At 41.5% G+C, this 14,278-nt stretch overlaps 1 pseudogene; it reads right to left on the reverse strand.

Moving 5' to 3' along the window:
* Positions 1–6,165: 6,165 nt before the first annotated feature.
* Positions 6,166–8,152, reverse strand: LOC101153460 (ATP-dependent RNA helicase DDX18-like; annotated as a pseudogene).
* Between the last annotated feature and the right edge of the window lie 6,126 nt (positions 8,153–14,278).

Genomic DNA, 14,278 nt, shown 5'->3' on the forward strand with positions numbered 1-14,278 from the left:
AACTGGTAAATGTAGGTAAGTGTTTCCCTGAGTTCTGTGAGCTGCTCTGGCAAATTATTTGAACCCAAAGAGGGGGTCATGGGAACCCCAACTTGAAGCCAGTTGGTCAGAAGTTCCGGAGGCCCAGGCTTGTCACTGGTGTGTGTTAGAGGGGGCCAGTCTTGGCTGGGGACTGAACACTCAACCTGTGAGATCTGACATCGTCTCCAGGTAGACAGTGCCGGAAATGAATTAGAAGACACCCAGCTGGTGTCCACTGCTTGGTGTGTGAGGAAAAAAACCCCACACATATAGTCACAGAAGTCTTCTCCTGCGTTGATGATTATTGTGATGTGAGAACAGAGGAAAAACATGGTTAGAGAGAGTTTTCCCTACATGGAAGCTGTCTTCTCTTTAGTTCGCCGGGTAGAAGCAAAGAATTCCATAGTCTGGGAAATTTGTTATCAAGTGCAAGATTCAGCTCAGGTCCTTGATTCTGTAGTCTGTTATTTCAGTGGCAGCGACAGTTTGATTAAAAAGGTATGGAACCCAGCTAGAGGACTTGGGTTCAATTCCCCACTCTGCTGCTTATTTGCTCTGTGACCTTGGGCAAGGCCACGCTCGTCAGGCTGTAATGGAGAATGTGTCCCAGAGGAAACTGAGGTGAAATTTCAACATCTACTCCACTCTTACAGGCTGTGTGAACCTTGGGCAAATTCCTTAAGATCTCTGAGCCTAATTTTCCTTGTCCTAAAAGTAAAGATGAAGATTTTAAAAATCACAAGAGCTGGCCGGGCACACTGGCTCACACCTGTAATCTCAGCACTTTGGGAGGCCAAGGCAGGTGGATCACCTGAGATCAGGAGTTTGAGACCAGCCTGGCCAACATAATGAAACCTGCCTCTACTAACAATACAAAAATTAGCCAGGTGTGGTGGCACACACCTGTAGTCTCAGCTACTTGGGAGGCTGAGGCAGGAGAATAGCTTGAACCTGGGAGGTGGAGGTTGCAGTGAGCTGAGATTGGGCCACTGCACTCCAGCAGCCTGGGAACAGAGCAAAACTCTGTCTAAAAAAAAAATTAATCATTAACAATTAATAATACTATTGATATTAATAAGATTAACAAAAATGGACAATAATGCCATCTTCAGAGGATCATGATGATTAAGTGATAGAAAATAGGAAGTCTTTTTGTCAACCAAAAAGATATATTCATGTTAATTATCACATGTAACAAAATTTTAGAAGCATCTAGAAGAGTCCATGGATTACAAACTCTTATCTGTGCCCTGTAATATCTTTATGAAAAATTAAATTACCTTTTACTGAAAAATTGCTACAGAGTTTAAAACATATGGACCTGGAATCTCTATTTGAGGATTTTAGTGATCTTGATAGTATACCAAGGCATTAGTGATGGACCATATGTCTTTTCCTAGGCCTGTTTTGCTCTGGCAGAAGGTACAGAAAGAATGCATGGTTCCTGAAATTTGGGGAGGGTAGGCAGAGCAGACAACAGCCTGTGCCGCAGAGAGGAGAGATAATCTCTACGTGGCATGATGCAGAATTCGTGGCTGGGAGGGCTGCAGGCGAACTTGGCTGGCTTTCAGAATGGACTTCTCTTAACAGACACAGAGGAAGTTGTTAATTCTTAATAATACTAATAACAATAGCAGAACAGCTGCTTCCTCAATTATGGTACAGGGTGTTTCATTCTATCATCTAGTCTTGTGCAACTGCAACACCAGCATACCAGGACAATTCCATCAAAAGTACCAACTTCACATTTAAAGAGGTGAGAAAATGAATCTATCAAAATGTCTCCTTGATTTGGACATCAATACATTGGAATGTGTGGTGAGGGTTAGGCTGATGTTCCCCTTTGCTTGGCAAACTGCCTCTTCATTGATAATGCAAATTATGACTGCAAATGGCATCTCTGGGGGGTATTTAAAGTGCTTAAGGGAACACGCTGGACACTTCAGAAGCGCTCCTTTTATATGCAATTAGTCTGTTCATGACACATCATTCTTATCTATTCATTAAAGTAAGTCCCTGGCTTAGTTGGATGCATTTTATGGATTTATAGTATCACAGGAGCTCAGAACTGGCTAGGGCCTAAAGGTCATCAAGCTCACGACTCCTCTGTGGGTCATCCACATCCAACATCCAATATCCAACATCCGTGCCTGGGCTACTTGCATTTCTGCCCCAGTCCAGTGAGAGGCCACTCTGGATCTCCTCAGGCAGCCCTTGGAAAGATCACAAACTCTGGAGTGGTGAGGACCTGGATCAAATCCCAGCTTCATCCTTTACCAGTTACAGGAGCCTCTGTTTCCTTATGAGGGTTGTGTGTGCTGTGCCTGGCATATGGCATATTTTTTTGAGACCCTTTTAGCTCCAAAAGAGACTGACGGTAGATTAGTGGTTGCCAGGGAGCAGGGCGTGACTATAAATGAATGTGAGGTTTCTTTTTGGCTAATGGAAATCTTCTCCAGTTAGATTGTGATGATGGTCGCACAACTGTGAAAATTTACTTAAGTCATTGAATTGTACACGCAAAACAAGTGAATTTTATTACATGTAAATTATGCCCCCATAAAGCTGTTAAAAAAAGATAAAAAATATCTACCAACATTTTTTTAATTACAAAAATATCCAAGGTGCTAAGCATAGTATACATAAGATAAAAGCTAATTTGGGGTGTTGCAGGAGGAAGTATACGCAGTTAATGAGCAAAAATAATTTTAGGAAATCATCTGCTTTGTATTCTCAAAAAAAATTAAAGAAAAATTGTCTCTAGGAAAGATAATTAAAGGTAAGATCATAGAACAGACTGGGGAAAATTGAGTATAGATCCCAAATCCCTTTAAAGAAATCCATGAGACCAATCTGTTTAAGAATGCAGGATTTTTTGACTTTTAGAAAGGTAATAGAGGGCATTTTCCATAATTACATAACACCCCCAACAGGGTATGTGGCAGCATCTCATAATTAAACATATTAATATTTCTTTAGTGAAATGTATGAATATTCATATTAAGTAGGATAAATGCAAGGCTATAAATAGACTCATGTCAGCTCAGGTCCGGATTTGCCACCCAGTGAGTTTGCTACAAACTTCAGAATATGCTTGGCTTGCCAGACTTTTGGATCTCAGGATTGGAGAACTGGGGCTGTGGTTCATATTGTTATCACACACATCATGACCTTGCCTTTCCTTTCTCTCCTTCTTTCTCCATGTCATAACTCTAGGGACTGGGACAGTCTCTCCCAAGGGAGAGCCTGAAGTTGGGGACCAAGCTTGAGGTTAGATTGGAATTTTTTGCTCTGTCACTACTGAGCTTAGATGAGAGTGAGCTAGTGAATGAAAAACAGAGTAAAATGGAAATTTAAAATTGGAAATATTGTCCAGGATGAGATGGACAAAGAGGAAAGAACCAAACGTTTTTTTAACATAGGATAATAGATAGATAGTGTACCCTTAAATAATAGCACAAAAGCACAGGCAGCAGAAAAAGATAATTTTCAGGTTAGATTCATTAATAAATTCTGTATTATTTACTTGGTTTGTTTTCTATTTGTTTATTTCAAACTTACTTTGCAGAAGTTTTTGAATCTTGCAAATGATTTACCACCTGCCCTTTAAACTCTTTGATGCACACTCTGTGAGTTGCCCCATCCTTCCATCTCCCCTATGGGACCCTGGCCCAACAGGAGTCCAGGGTACTTGTCACCATGCTCAAGAAAGTGTGGCAGCCGGGTGCAGTGGCTCACGCCTGTAATCCCAGCACTTTGGGAGGCCGAGGCGGGCTGATCACGAGGTCAGGAGATCGAGACCATCCTGGCTAACACGGTGAAATCCCGTCTTTAGTAAAAATACAAAAAATTAGCCGGGCGTGGTGGCAGGCACCTGTAGTCCCAGCTACTCGGGAGGCTGAGGCAGGAGAGTGGCGTGAACCCAGGAGGCGGAGCTTGCAGTGAGCCGAGATCACGCGGCTGCACTCCAGCCTGGGCGACAGAGCGAGACTCCATCTCAAAAAGAATAAAAAATAAAATAAATAAAGTGTGGTGATAAGTGATGTGACCACAGTCTAGCGACAGTGATGTGACAGCCTACCATGGCCAGGTGGACCATAATGTACATCCCTGAGTTTCAGAGGAGCCCTGTTCCACTAGACTCCAAACTCCTTGAGGGCAGAGACCTTGTCAATGTTCTCTCTCCAGACCCCAATGAGCTGCTCAAAAAACACATGTGGATTAATCAAATATATGACAGGTCAAATAAATCAAATATCAAATAAAAGCAGTTTGATAGTTTACTATCTTGCTGATTGCCAACCCTTGCTCTAGGATCAAAAAATTGTTCATAGGAAGGGTGCTTTTCCTTGGGGTCTCCTTCTCCCTCAAGTGATATGGGTTTTTTGAAGCATCTGTTTCTCTTTGTTGGGTTGATATCCCGCAGCCGTAGCTGCTGGAGGCAAGCTGACCCTGGGGATGAATGGAACCGTACGCTCTCTTCCTAAAAAATGAACATAGCTTCTTTTTTATATGTAATTATTTAATGACACAGGAAATTTACATGTCATGAAACAAGCTGATTACAAGTAGTAGATAGAAGATTACTTCATTTTTGATAAAAAAATTAAAGAGCATGAACATGCATATAAAAATTAGATTATGTACAAAATACCAATAGTGTTTACTTCTACTCAGTAATTAAATATTCTTCCCTTTTCATCTTTTTAGAAACATTATTTCTGAAATAAAAAAGGAAAACATGATCCCGGAGAGAGTTATTACACACCAGAAATTAGGAATCCAAGAAACCAAGCCAGGAGCCCAGCAGTCAAGGTTGGAAACCCAAGACAGGAGCCCAACAGTCAAGGTTGGAAACCCAAGACAGGTCCAGCCAGGGTGATGACGGTCAAGCCCAGAAATGAAGATTGTTCTCTTCTTTTCCTACTGGAATGTTCTTTACCAAACAGTTCCCTCTACATTTAATCTTCTCAGTGCACTTACGTTTAATGGGATCCTATGATTAACCGGCACAAGAGCAAAATGATGCTAGCAACTTTGGTTTTAAATTGCTACAAAATGTACTATTTTGTAGATACGTACTATACAAAACACACTTGAAATCAAGTGCTCCTACAACAAAAAAACCCATCTGACTAAATCACCGATTTTGGTGTTTTTTTTTGTAATTTTGTTCATTTTCAATCTTCATAGCAAATGCATTTTTTTGCTTCGGGGCCTAGAAGAGGTAATTTTTCTCAAAAATAAGCTAACATTAATATGTGCTGGGCACTATCTGATGGCTTGGCTTTAAGTCCAAGGTAGTTGGCGGCCTTGTCTTCTAAGTACTCTGTAGAGTGAAAAGGCTTACCAAAATCCAAACCAACTTGAAATAAAGAAATCTCAATGAGGAGCATCACCATTCTTTGTGTTTTTTTAAAGTCTTTGCTATGTTACCAAATGAAGAAATGCAGTATATTACACCTCTATTGATGGAAATGAAGCACTATATTACACCTCTATTGATGGAAATGAAGCACTATATTACACCTCTATTGATGGAAATGAGGCTCAACCATCTCAGTTTCACCGTTTTCCTACCCCCCACCTGTTGAATGTTATGACAGCTAGTGACACTTTATACAAAACACCTGAGAAAGGCTCATTGCTTTAAAATAAAAAATCTATAAAAGCAATGCCACCCTAATCCTAAGGTGCTTCTTAGGTATTTCCCAAATCTCTTTGCTCTTTTATACTGCAGCATTTTCAGGAGGAGTCATGAGATACTGTCAAGGTTCATGAAATAACTAAAAACGAAAAATAACCTTAGACTCTTCTCTGCATTACCACCAGCTGCCTGGTACACTAGGTCACCTTTTACAGGAGTTACATTAAAATAATAATGTACATTGGTGTGTATGTGGTGGGGGGGATATTTAAAATATTATATAATCACAAGAAAGACCAGAGATTTCTTGCTTTGCCCTTGGGCAACTAAGAAATTTAAAGCCTGTTTTATATCCCAAAAATAAAAAAGAGACTTGATAGAAGTAACAGTGCTCAGTGCTTGCACCCCAAGTCAATTTATAGAAATCTTGTTTAAATTCAAGGGGGAAAAAATTCATTTTAGGATGAAGTTATTCAAGATGAAAGAAAGGGGTGTCTTCAGTGAGAGAACTGTCTGCTGTCAGATGATTTCTTGCTAATGTGTTTAAAGATTTTGGACTTCTCAACTTTCTTGGTTTTCTGGTAGCCAAATTCACCACCGCCTCCTCACTTTTTCTGCTTGCCTTCATTGCTGTTGATGTTCAGATCAACAGAGGGAAGCACCTTGAAACCAGATGACAGAGCAACTTATCATTAAAGATCTGTTTTAGAGAATGGGAATCATAGGCTCGTGTGTATGACTTATATGCTTCCTGGGCTGTCTTATGAAGAAAGTAGTTCTTTTCAATTAATTTCTCAACCTGAGACTGAATGTCAGAAATTTTAGACCAGGAAAAGTCAAATTCACTTAATGGAAACTTGGATTGTTTCAAGTAGTGAAGGAACCCCATTTCTTCTGGGCACAAAATGAGCAAGGCATGCCCTCTCCCATTTAGACCTCTGGCTGTTCTGCTTACACGATGAATATATTCCTTAGGGTCATCCAGAGGGTCATGCTGAACAATCCAGTCGACTTCAGGAATGTCCAGTCCTCTTGCTGCCACATCCATACATAATAGTATTCCTGAATCTGCTTTGCAGAACTGGAAGAATGTGGTTGTACCCTTATTTTGCTTTTGCTTTCCATGAATGGCCAAGATGGGCAAATCCATGTAATTTAGCAACTCATAGTGGTATTTCACAGACATACAAGATGAAAAGAAGACCATAACCTTCTTCTTTTGGTTCTTCTTAAGGACAGCAAAGGGCAGAAGGAATCTTTTTTCAGAGGGACAAACAACGTATCCCTGCTCAAGACCATCCACTGTTGCATTAGCTTTATCATCATCGCCAACATACAATGGCTCCTTTTTTCAGAGAAATCCTTGCCAGGTCTTCAACTTTTCGAGTTTGGGTGGCAGATAAGAGCATAGTGTGTATGCCTGTTGGCAAAAGTTTAATAATTTGCTTTAATTCCTCTTCAAACCCAAGATCCAAGATTCTATCAGCTTCATCAATAACCAAATATTGTAGGTTTTTATACATAAACCCTGGTGTATTCTGCATATAGTCAAGCAGATGGCCTGGTGTGGCCACAGTGATGTTAATCCCATTAGCAAGTTTCTGTGCTTCAGCCGATGTGTTACCGCCACCCATTATCAACCCATAGGTATGCATGTGGTGAGTGTTAGCTCCTTAAGACCACCAAAAATTTGCATGGCTAGTTATCTAGTAGGTGAGAGAATAAAGACCCCTGGTCTATTCGTGGGCATGAACTTTAACTTAACAGTGAGTTCAACTGCAGGAATGAGAAAAGCCAGGGTTTACCACTGCCTGTTTTTGCAGCTGCTAGAAGATCCCTGCCTTCCAGGAGTGATCTGATACTTTTATGCTGAATTTCAGTCATGTTTGTAAAGCTCATTTCTTTTATTGCCTTCAAAGTGTTTTCATTGACAAGATTAGATAGAGAAGCAAATGAAGTATCCTCAAAAGCTCCTGTCAGTCTCAGGCGCAGGCTGGGCACCTCATGGTTATCTTCCTCATTATCTGGCTTCTCCAGATTATTTTCTGTTTCTTTGGGAGTCTTGACACTTTCTTCTTTAGATTCCCCTTTGTTTTCAGTTTTTGCCTTTTTTTGCATCAGGCCTGCATCATTCACCATTTTTCTCTTTTTCTTCTTTTTCTTTTTTGATTCTGAATTGGGAGACTGCATTGCTGTCTCTCCGTTTGTTAATACAGTGGATTTCTGGGGAGATTTTTGAACTTTTACATTTTCCACTGTTTCTTGAGACACATCTCTATCTTGAGCTTCTGATAACCCCACATGCACAGAATGTTTTGATTTTTTTAACCTTTCCACCTCCCATCGTTTCTTCAGACACACCTCCGTTTTGAATTTCTGATAGGGTCAGATTTGAGGCCCCCGGCAACTTTAGGCTCCGGTGTGCATTTTGAGGTACCGCTTCTTGATGTTCTTGCTCAGGAGTTTCATCAGCAGGTGAGACATGCTGTCCAAGAAGTGCCAAGACCACAGTGCCACACAGTACAGCTACTCAGCTCTCAGGGCTCATGTTGCACACAGCTTCTTAATACCTCACTCTCATTCAGGGAGTCACTAACCAAAGGCAGCACTAGAACAGAGTGTGCACTTTTATCTTCAGGATATTCCCATCACCCTGACCAAGTTCACTAAGTTATAGGGCAAGGCAGATCTTAATTTTCTACATGAGAAGTGTTTAGAGACTAGAGTGGGGGCAGGTAGGGGACTTGCGTTGATGCCAAATCTCCACAGCAAGCAAATAATTTGTGCTTTCACTGTCTATTTATCTGGGTTGTCTTGGAGACACTGATGAAACTAGAGAGACTGTTGAGGCCTCCCCAGCCAAGCTGTGGCTGCTGCTTTAGAGAAAAGCAGCCTACTCCATTCACAGGCCGAAGGCATTTAGATAGAGTGCCATTATTCAAAGTATCAGCTTTTTCCTTTGAGCTTTGTTTACCTTATCACCATGCCCCCCTACACTCATAAACTCCCAAAATCATAGGCTCTCAGATTCAGACGAGGCCCTTAAGAAGAAAACACCCACCTGTGGTTTTAATACACTCTCTAATGTAAACTCCAGGATGGGAAAGCTAACATTTATAGGGTTCCTGATATATGTCAGGCATTTAATGCGTATACATACACTTTATTGATATTATTGCATATCCTTACAACTACTCTACTCAATCTTCCCCTCCTTTCTGTGGACAAGAAAACCGGGAGTCAGAAACATCCTGTGGCTTCCATGAGGCACACAGTTAGTAAGTGTTAGAATGAGATAAAAACCCAGAGAAACTCCTAGGTCTGTGTTCCTTCACTAAGTCTGAGACCCCATGGCCTGCCAAGGGGCTGAGTGAAAATTGCTGTCCTTGAAGGTTTTGCCCATTGGCTGTGTGCCTGGTTCCAGGAGGCCTCAGAGCTCAGAGGGAACTACTGTTGTTCAGGCCAGCCCTCCAGGAGTGAGGATGGATCCAGGTGTCTCCCTGTGATGAGGACAGCAGGGTGTCCTGCTTGGACAGGCTCTGATCTATAGAAAATGTGTATTTTATGCCAGAAACATTTTCCTATTGAGGACAGCAGGGTGAGGACAGTGTGAGGTGAGGGGAGATAGCCACCAATACGTGCAGATGGTACATGCAGTTGATTATTTGGTGGCTGCAAAAGTGGGAGAGAAATAGCTTTGTCTTTTGAGATCTATGATTCTGAAGCTTGTACCTGAAAAAGCTGCTCATCTCTGTTCCTCGACTTCTGAGAGGAGAGTCTTTTTAGGTGGAAGACAGACAGGTCTGTACAGGATGGACTGGGAAAACCTCCTGCCCTCCCTACCTGCCCCTCTGACTACCAGAGCCACAGATACCTATCATTTTCCTTCCTTCCTTCCTTCCTTCCTTCCTTCCTTCCTTCCTTCCTTCCCTCCCTCCCTTTCTTTCTTTTCCTTCCTTCCTTCCCTCCCTCCCTTTTCTTTTCCTTTCCTTCTTTTCTTTCTCTTTCATTCTTTCTTCTTTCTTTCTCTCTCTCTCTTTTCTTTCTTTCTTTCTTTCTTTCTTTCTTTCTTTCTTTCTTTCTTTCTTTCTTTCTTTCTTTCTTTCTTTCTTTCTTTCTTTCTTTCTTTCTTTCTTTGTTCCTTCCTTCCTTCCTTTCCTTTTTTTGTTTCATTCTTTCCTTTTTCTCCCCCTTCCACACAGCATCGCATTGGAGGACAAATTCCAGTGAACTTGGAATCTATGTCTGGGTTCAGGTGTAGTTCTGAGATTCACCACTGGGGTGATCTTTGCTAAGTTACTGCAGCTTCTTGAGACTCAGTCACCTCCCTTCTGGAAGGAAGATTAGAATGACCACAGCACCCAGTGGTAATTATTGGACTACAGGAGGAAGTACTCTGGAACCACAGATGCTTTGAAACACAAGGGATGATTATTCCATGAGTGGAAGGAATGGGAAATACCACAGTCCCGGGCTTATTTCAGGGGTTCTTAGAACATGCTCAAATATTATCTTACACAGTCCACGAGCCTGGCCTGCCATAAGGGCTTGAAAAGATGTCATCTGAGGCTTTCATTTGCCATTTAGTCATGAAGAGGGAGGACAGGACCTGGGAACACTGTTTTGGGTAATAGTATTGAAAGACTTCCATTCATCTTGTGTGGATAGAAACACATTACGTAAGTTATTAAACTAAGTAAACGTAAGCAGTGATACATCCATTCAGTAAGTTACCATGCAGCTATAGAAAATGATGTTGTAGAATATTTAATGACATGGAAAGGTCATCCCAATATTTTTAAGTGAAATAAGCTGGTCACAAAACGGAATATACATTATAATCCTTTTGCAAGCCACATAGGTTTACATGGGGAAGGATATATCCCAACCTCTTTGCTTTTGCTATCTCTAGTCAATAGAACTGTGAGCGAATGTTATTTCTTTTTGCTTGTTGGTGCTTTTTCCAGTTTTGTACAATAAAGATGTATTGCCTTTTTAATAAAAATATTTTTAACATAAATAAGTTCAAAGAAGTCCAAATCAGCTCATTCACTCGTTTCTCATTTCCAGAGCATTGTGCTCAGCCCAATTACCTTCTTTCAGTTTATCCACTCTCTAGCGGCTTCATGGCTGCATGTCTTGTAAATAAACAGCATTCTTACCGATGAATTCTAAGAGATCCAGCCCTATCTCAGCGTCTGCTGGGAAGTAAATCACTCCCCTGGAAATCACTATCTGCAGACAGTTCGCAGATAGGCAGCATCAACAATTCTACATAGGGCTGGTTTTGAAACCTGGTAGAAATTCTCAGCCATATTTATAATGCACATATGGATACATTTCCATGGGAGCAAAGGTGATTAGTAATCATTCTTTACAATGCACATATTTGTGCATGCATATATATTTACACTTGGCAAATTATGAATTCAGAGTGGCTATTAATATAGATGGAATCTACATAGAGTGATGGAAGTGGGGTTTAGAAAAAGGCACATGGACTGAGAATAAAATACTTGCTCTGGCTATCCTCTGCAACTTGTTCAAGGCCAGTTAGCTGAATGTATCTCAGTTTACTCAGCCACGTGGGAGCCATGCTTGGCTTAGTGATGCCAGCAAAAACCTTTAAATCAGACAGAACTGAGTTTGAATCCCAGCTATGTGCCTTGGTGGTTATGTGTCCTTAGGTGACTTACTTAACTTTGTGAACCTTGGTTTTCCTCTCTGCCCAATAGGCAATAAGGGCTACCTCATGAGGTGTTATGCCTGGCATATAGGAAGCCTTCTGCAAATGACAGGGAGAATACCCTGGGAATTGCATCTTTCATTGGAATGGAAGAGAATTGGGTTCTTTTTCATTGCCTCATTGAAGTTCTACAGAGTGCTGCACAGGCACAATGTTGAAGTATCAGCAACAAAGTGCATTGCATCACCTGGTATGCACCTCCCACGAAAGAATCTCGGCTGGGCGCGGTGGCTCATGCCTGTAATCCCAGCACTTCGGGAGGGCGAGCTGGGCGGATCACCTGAGGTTACGAGTTCGAAACCAGCCTGACCAAAATGGTGAAACCCTGTCTCTACTAAAAATACAAAAATTAGCCGGGCGTGGTGGCAGGTGCCTGTAGTCCCAGCTACCCAGGAGACTGAGACAGGAGAATTGCTTGAACCTGGGAGGTGGAAGTTGCAGTGAGCTGAGATCGTGCCATGGCACTCCAGCCTGGGCGACAGAGCGAGACTCATATATTCAGCCGCATCAAGCAACAACCTACTGTGGAGTTATGATTGATCATGGAGCTTCCTCTTTCCAGCAATGAAATTTTAAATGCTGACAATTCTAGCGAAAAATATTTCTAAAATATACTTTACAATAATTACCCATTATCCTGACTTTTTAAGCTAAACATGCTGACTTGCAGGTAACCATTCATTGATGTCTCAGTTCCCCATTATTATGCCATGGGGTGGCAGCTCGCTACCTGTGCTAGAGTATGTAACCCCTCCCTTCCTAGGCTCTAGTTATTTCTTTTGTTGCTACTGCACCTACCTTGAAAAGTGCTCCTATCACCTTCTAGCTGCAATAAAATCAGTGCTATAGGATTATCTAGTGCAAACTCCCTCTTTGAGAAATAAGAAGCAAATTTGGAGAGGTGAAAAGATACAATCAAGATAAGTTCTCAAGGTATTTGATCGACTGTGGATTAGAGAACTGAGTAAAAATTCTGAATAGCAATTGCAAGGTAAATAAAAATCAGTAAAGATCATTGTGAAAGTCTTCCAAAAGAAGCACATGGCTGGAGTCCAGCCACTGTACAGCACTTCCTTTTCAGAGACCCTCAGAAATCTTTTCTGTACACCTTTGGGATCAAGAGGGCTGGGAAACTGACCTCCAAATAAAAGAAGTTGTCTATACGCACATGTGTGCACACATGCACACATACACACGCACATTCTATATATGCACACACAGATACACACCCATACACAAATGGAGGGTGGGACTGGGTACCTCTACAGGCTGACTCAACAAAATAAGCCCTATTTAACCCCTATTGGCTTAAACAGGTCTTGTTTTAAACGATGCACTTTGAGATAACCCGCAGGAGATCTGTGCACTGAATGTGTTAAATGGCTTGAGAGATCTACACCAGAGGGTAGTCAAATCCTTATTCTCATTTCCTGCCTGTTCCTGCAGCAACTGCTTTGAATGCCTATTGGAGAAACATGCCTTTCTCCCCAATACCACAGAATGCCTGCTAGCAAAGGAACAAATACGAAAACTTTAACAGCATCTCAAGAGTGTTCCCCCTTTGCTCCTCACCAACTACTGACAATCAATGTAAAAGTAATCCTAGTTTTTATTTGAAGCTATCTTGGCTTTAAAAGAACCTTCCAAAAATGATTGATGTGATGAATTAAACCCATAGGTAACCCCTGAAATCTGCTTTGAATAGCAACAAATTCCTAACAATATCTTCAACGCCTGCAACAACGAAATCTAATCTCTGAACTCCTAAAGGTCAAGATTTGCTGTCTGGTAGCACGGCTCAAGAGTAAATGCTCCCTAATGCTGTGCTAGGCAATTGCTTTGCACTCCAGACAATGTCAATTTTGTCCAAGTAGCTGCAGATGTGTCTAGCATTAAGTCAGAATGGTGTCAAGGGCCCTTCTTGAACACCGGCTGATTCTCAGAGAAACTGGTCCTAAAGCCCTAGTCTATTACAGCCCATGCCCAAAAGACAGATATTTAGAGCTTAAAGGAGGATGGAGAATAAAGCTGCATTAGATTTTTTAATGTTTCTGAATCAGGAGACCCAGGGGAGGAAATTCTCCTGTGATCCAAATGTCCTTCCCTCCCCCTCCCCACCAGCAGCCCTTTGGATTTCCTGATTAAGGTACTGCACAGTATCTATGAAGGCCTACCCTTGAGCTACTTTCCTGATAAACCATTCGTCACTGCTCTGGCCAATTCTAGCTATGGAAAAGCTATAACAGACTAATGAACTCATTAAATTAAGAAATGTATGTTACAGGAAGTAATGTGCCAAGAGAAGGTGTGGGGGTAGGGTGGAGGGAGCAGAGATTGAACCAACCTCTAAGCAGAGTACTCAACATAATGAAGTCTGCAAATGCATCAGCCCCTTAATCCCCAATCCTGCAAGGAAGACAGTCCTCCACCCCCCGGCAACTATGCTTCTTTAGTTTAACGTGTCCCCCCAACCCCCACTTTTTAAAGCAGGAAAACATTATAACTGATTTGAAGACATACTTAAACTAGAATATCTGGATGGAGGTATTTTGGTTTTAAAAATTAATAAGAGCCAGAGGAAGGTATTTTCCTTTTTAAAATTGATAGGGAGTATAAACAAAATAATATTTCTCACGTTGCACTGGGAAACCCATTCACCATTTCCCACCTATCTATCACCAGTAGTACCTCCGCTACTCTGAAGCAATTCATTTTTAATTCCTTTCCTCCTGTGTTCTCTTCATCTGCTTGTAAGCCTTAAAATAAGAAAAAAGTCTACCTGGAGCAGGTTGCCATGAGTTCCATAAGCATGCCTTGCCAGATTGTAGAGGAAACAGTTCTAAAGGCAGGGAAATCAGAATGTT

This window comes from Gorilla gorilla, chromosome 16 (genome assembly GCF_029281585.2).
Source record: "Gorilla gorilla gorilla isolate KB3781 chromosome 16, NHGRI_mGorGor1-v2.1_pri, whole genome shotgun sequence".
Classification (NCBI taxonomy): domain Eukaryota; kingdom Metazoa; phylum Chordata; class Mammalia; order Primates; family Hominidae; genus Gorilla; species Gorilla gorilla.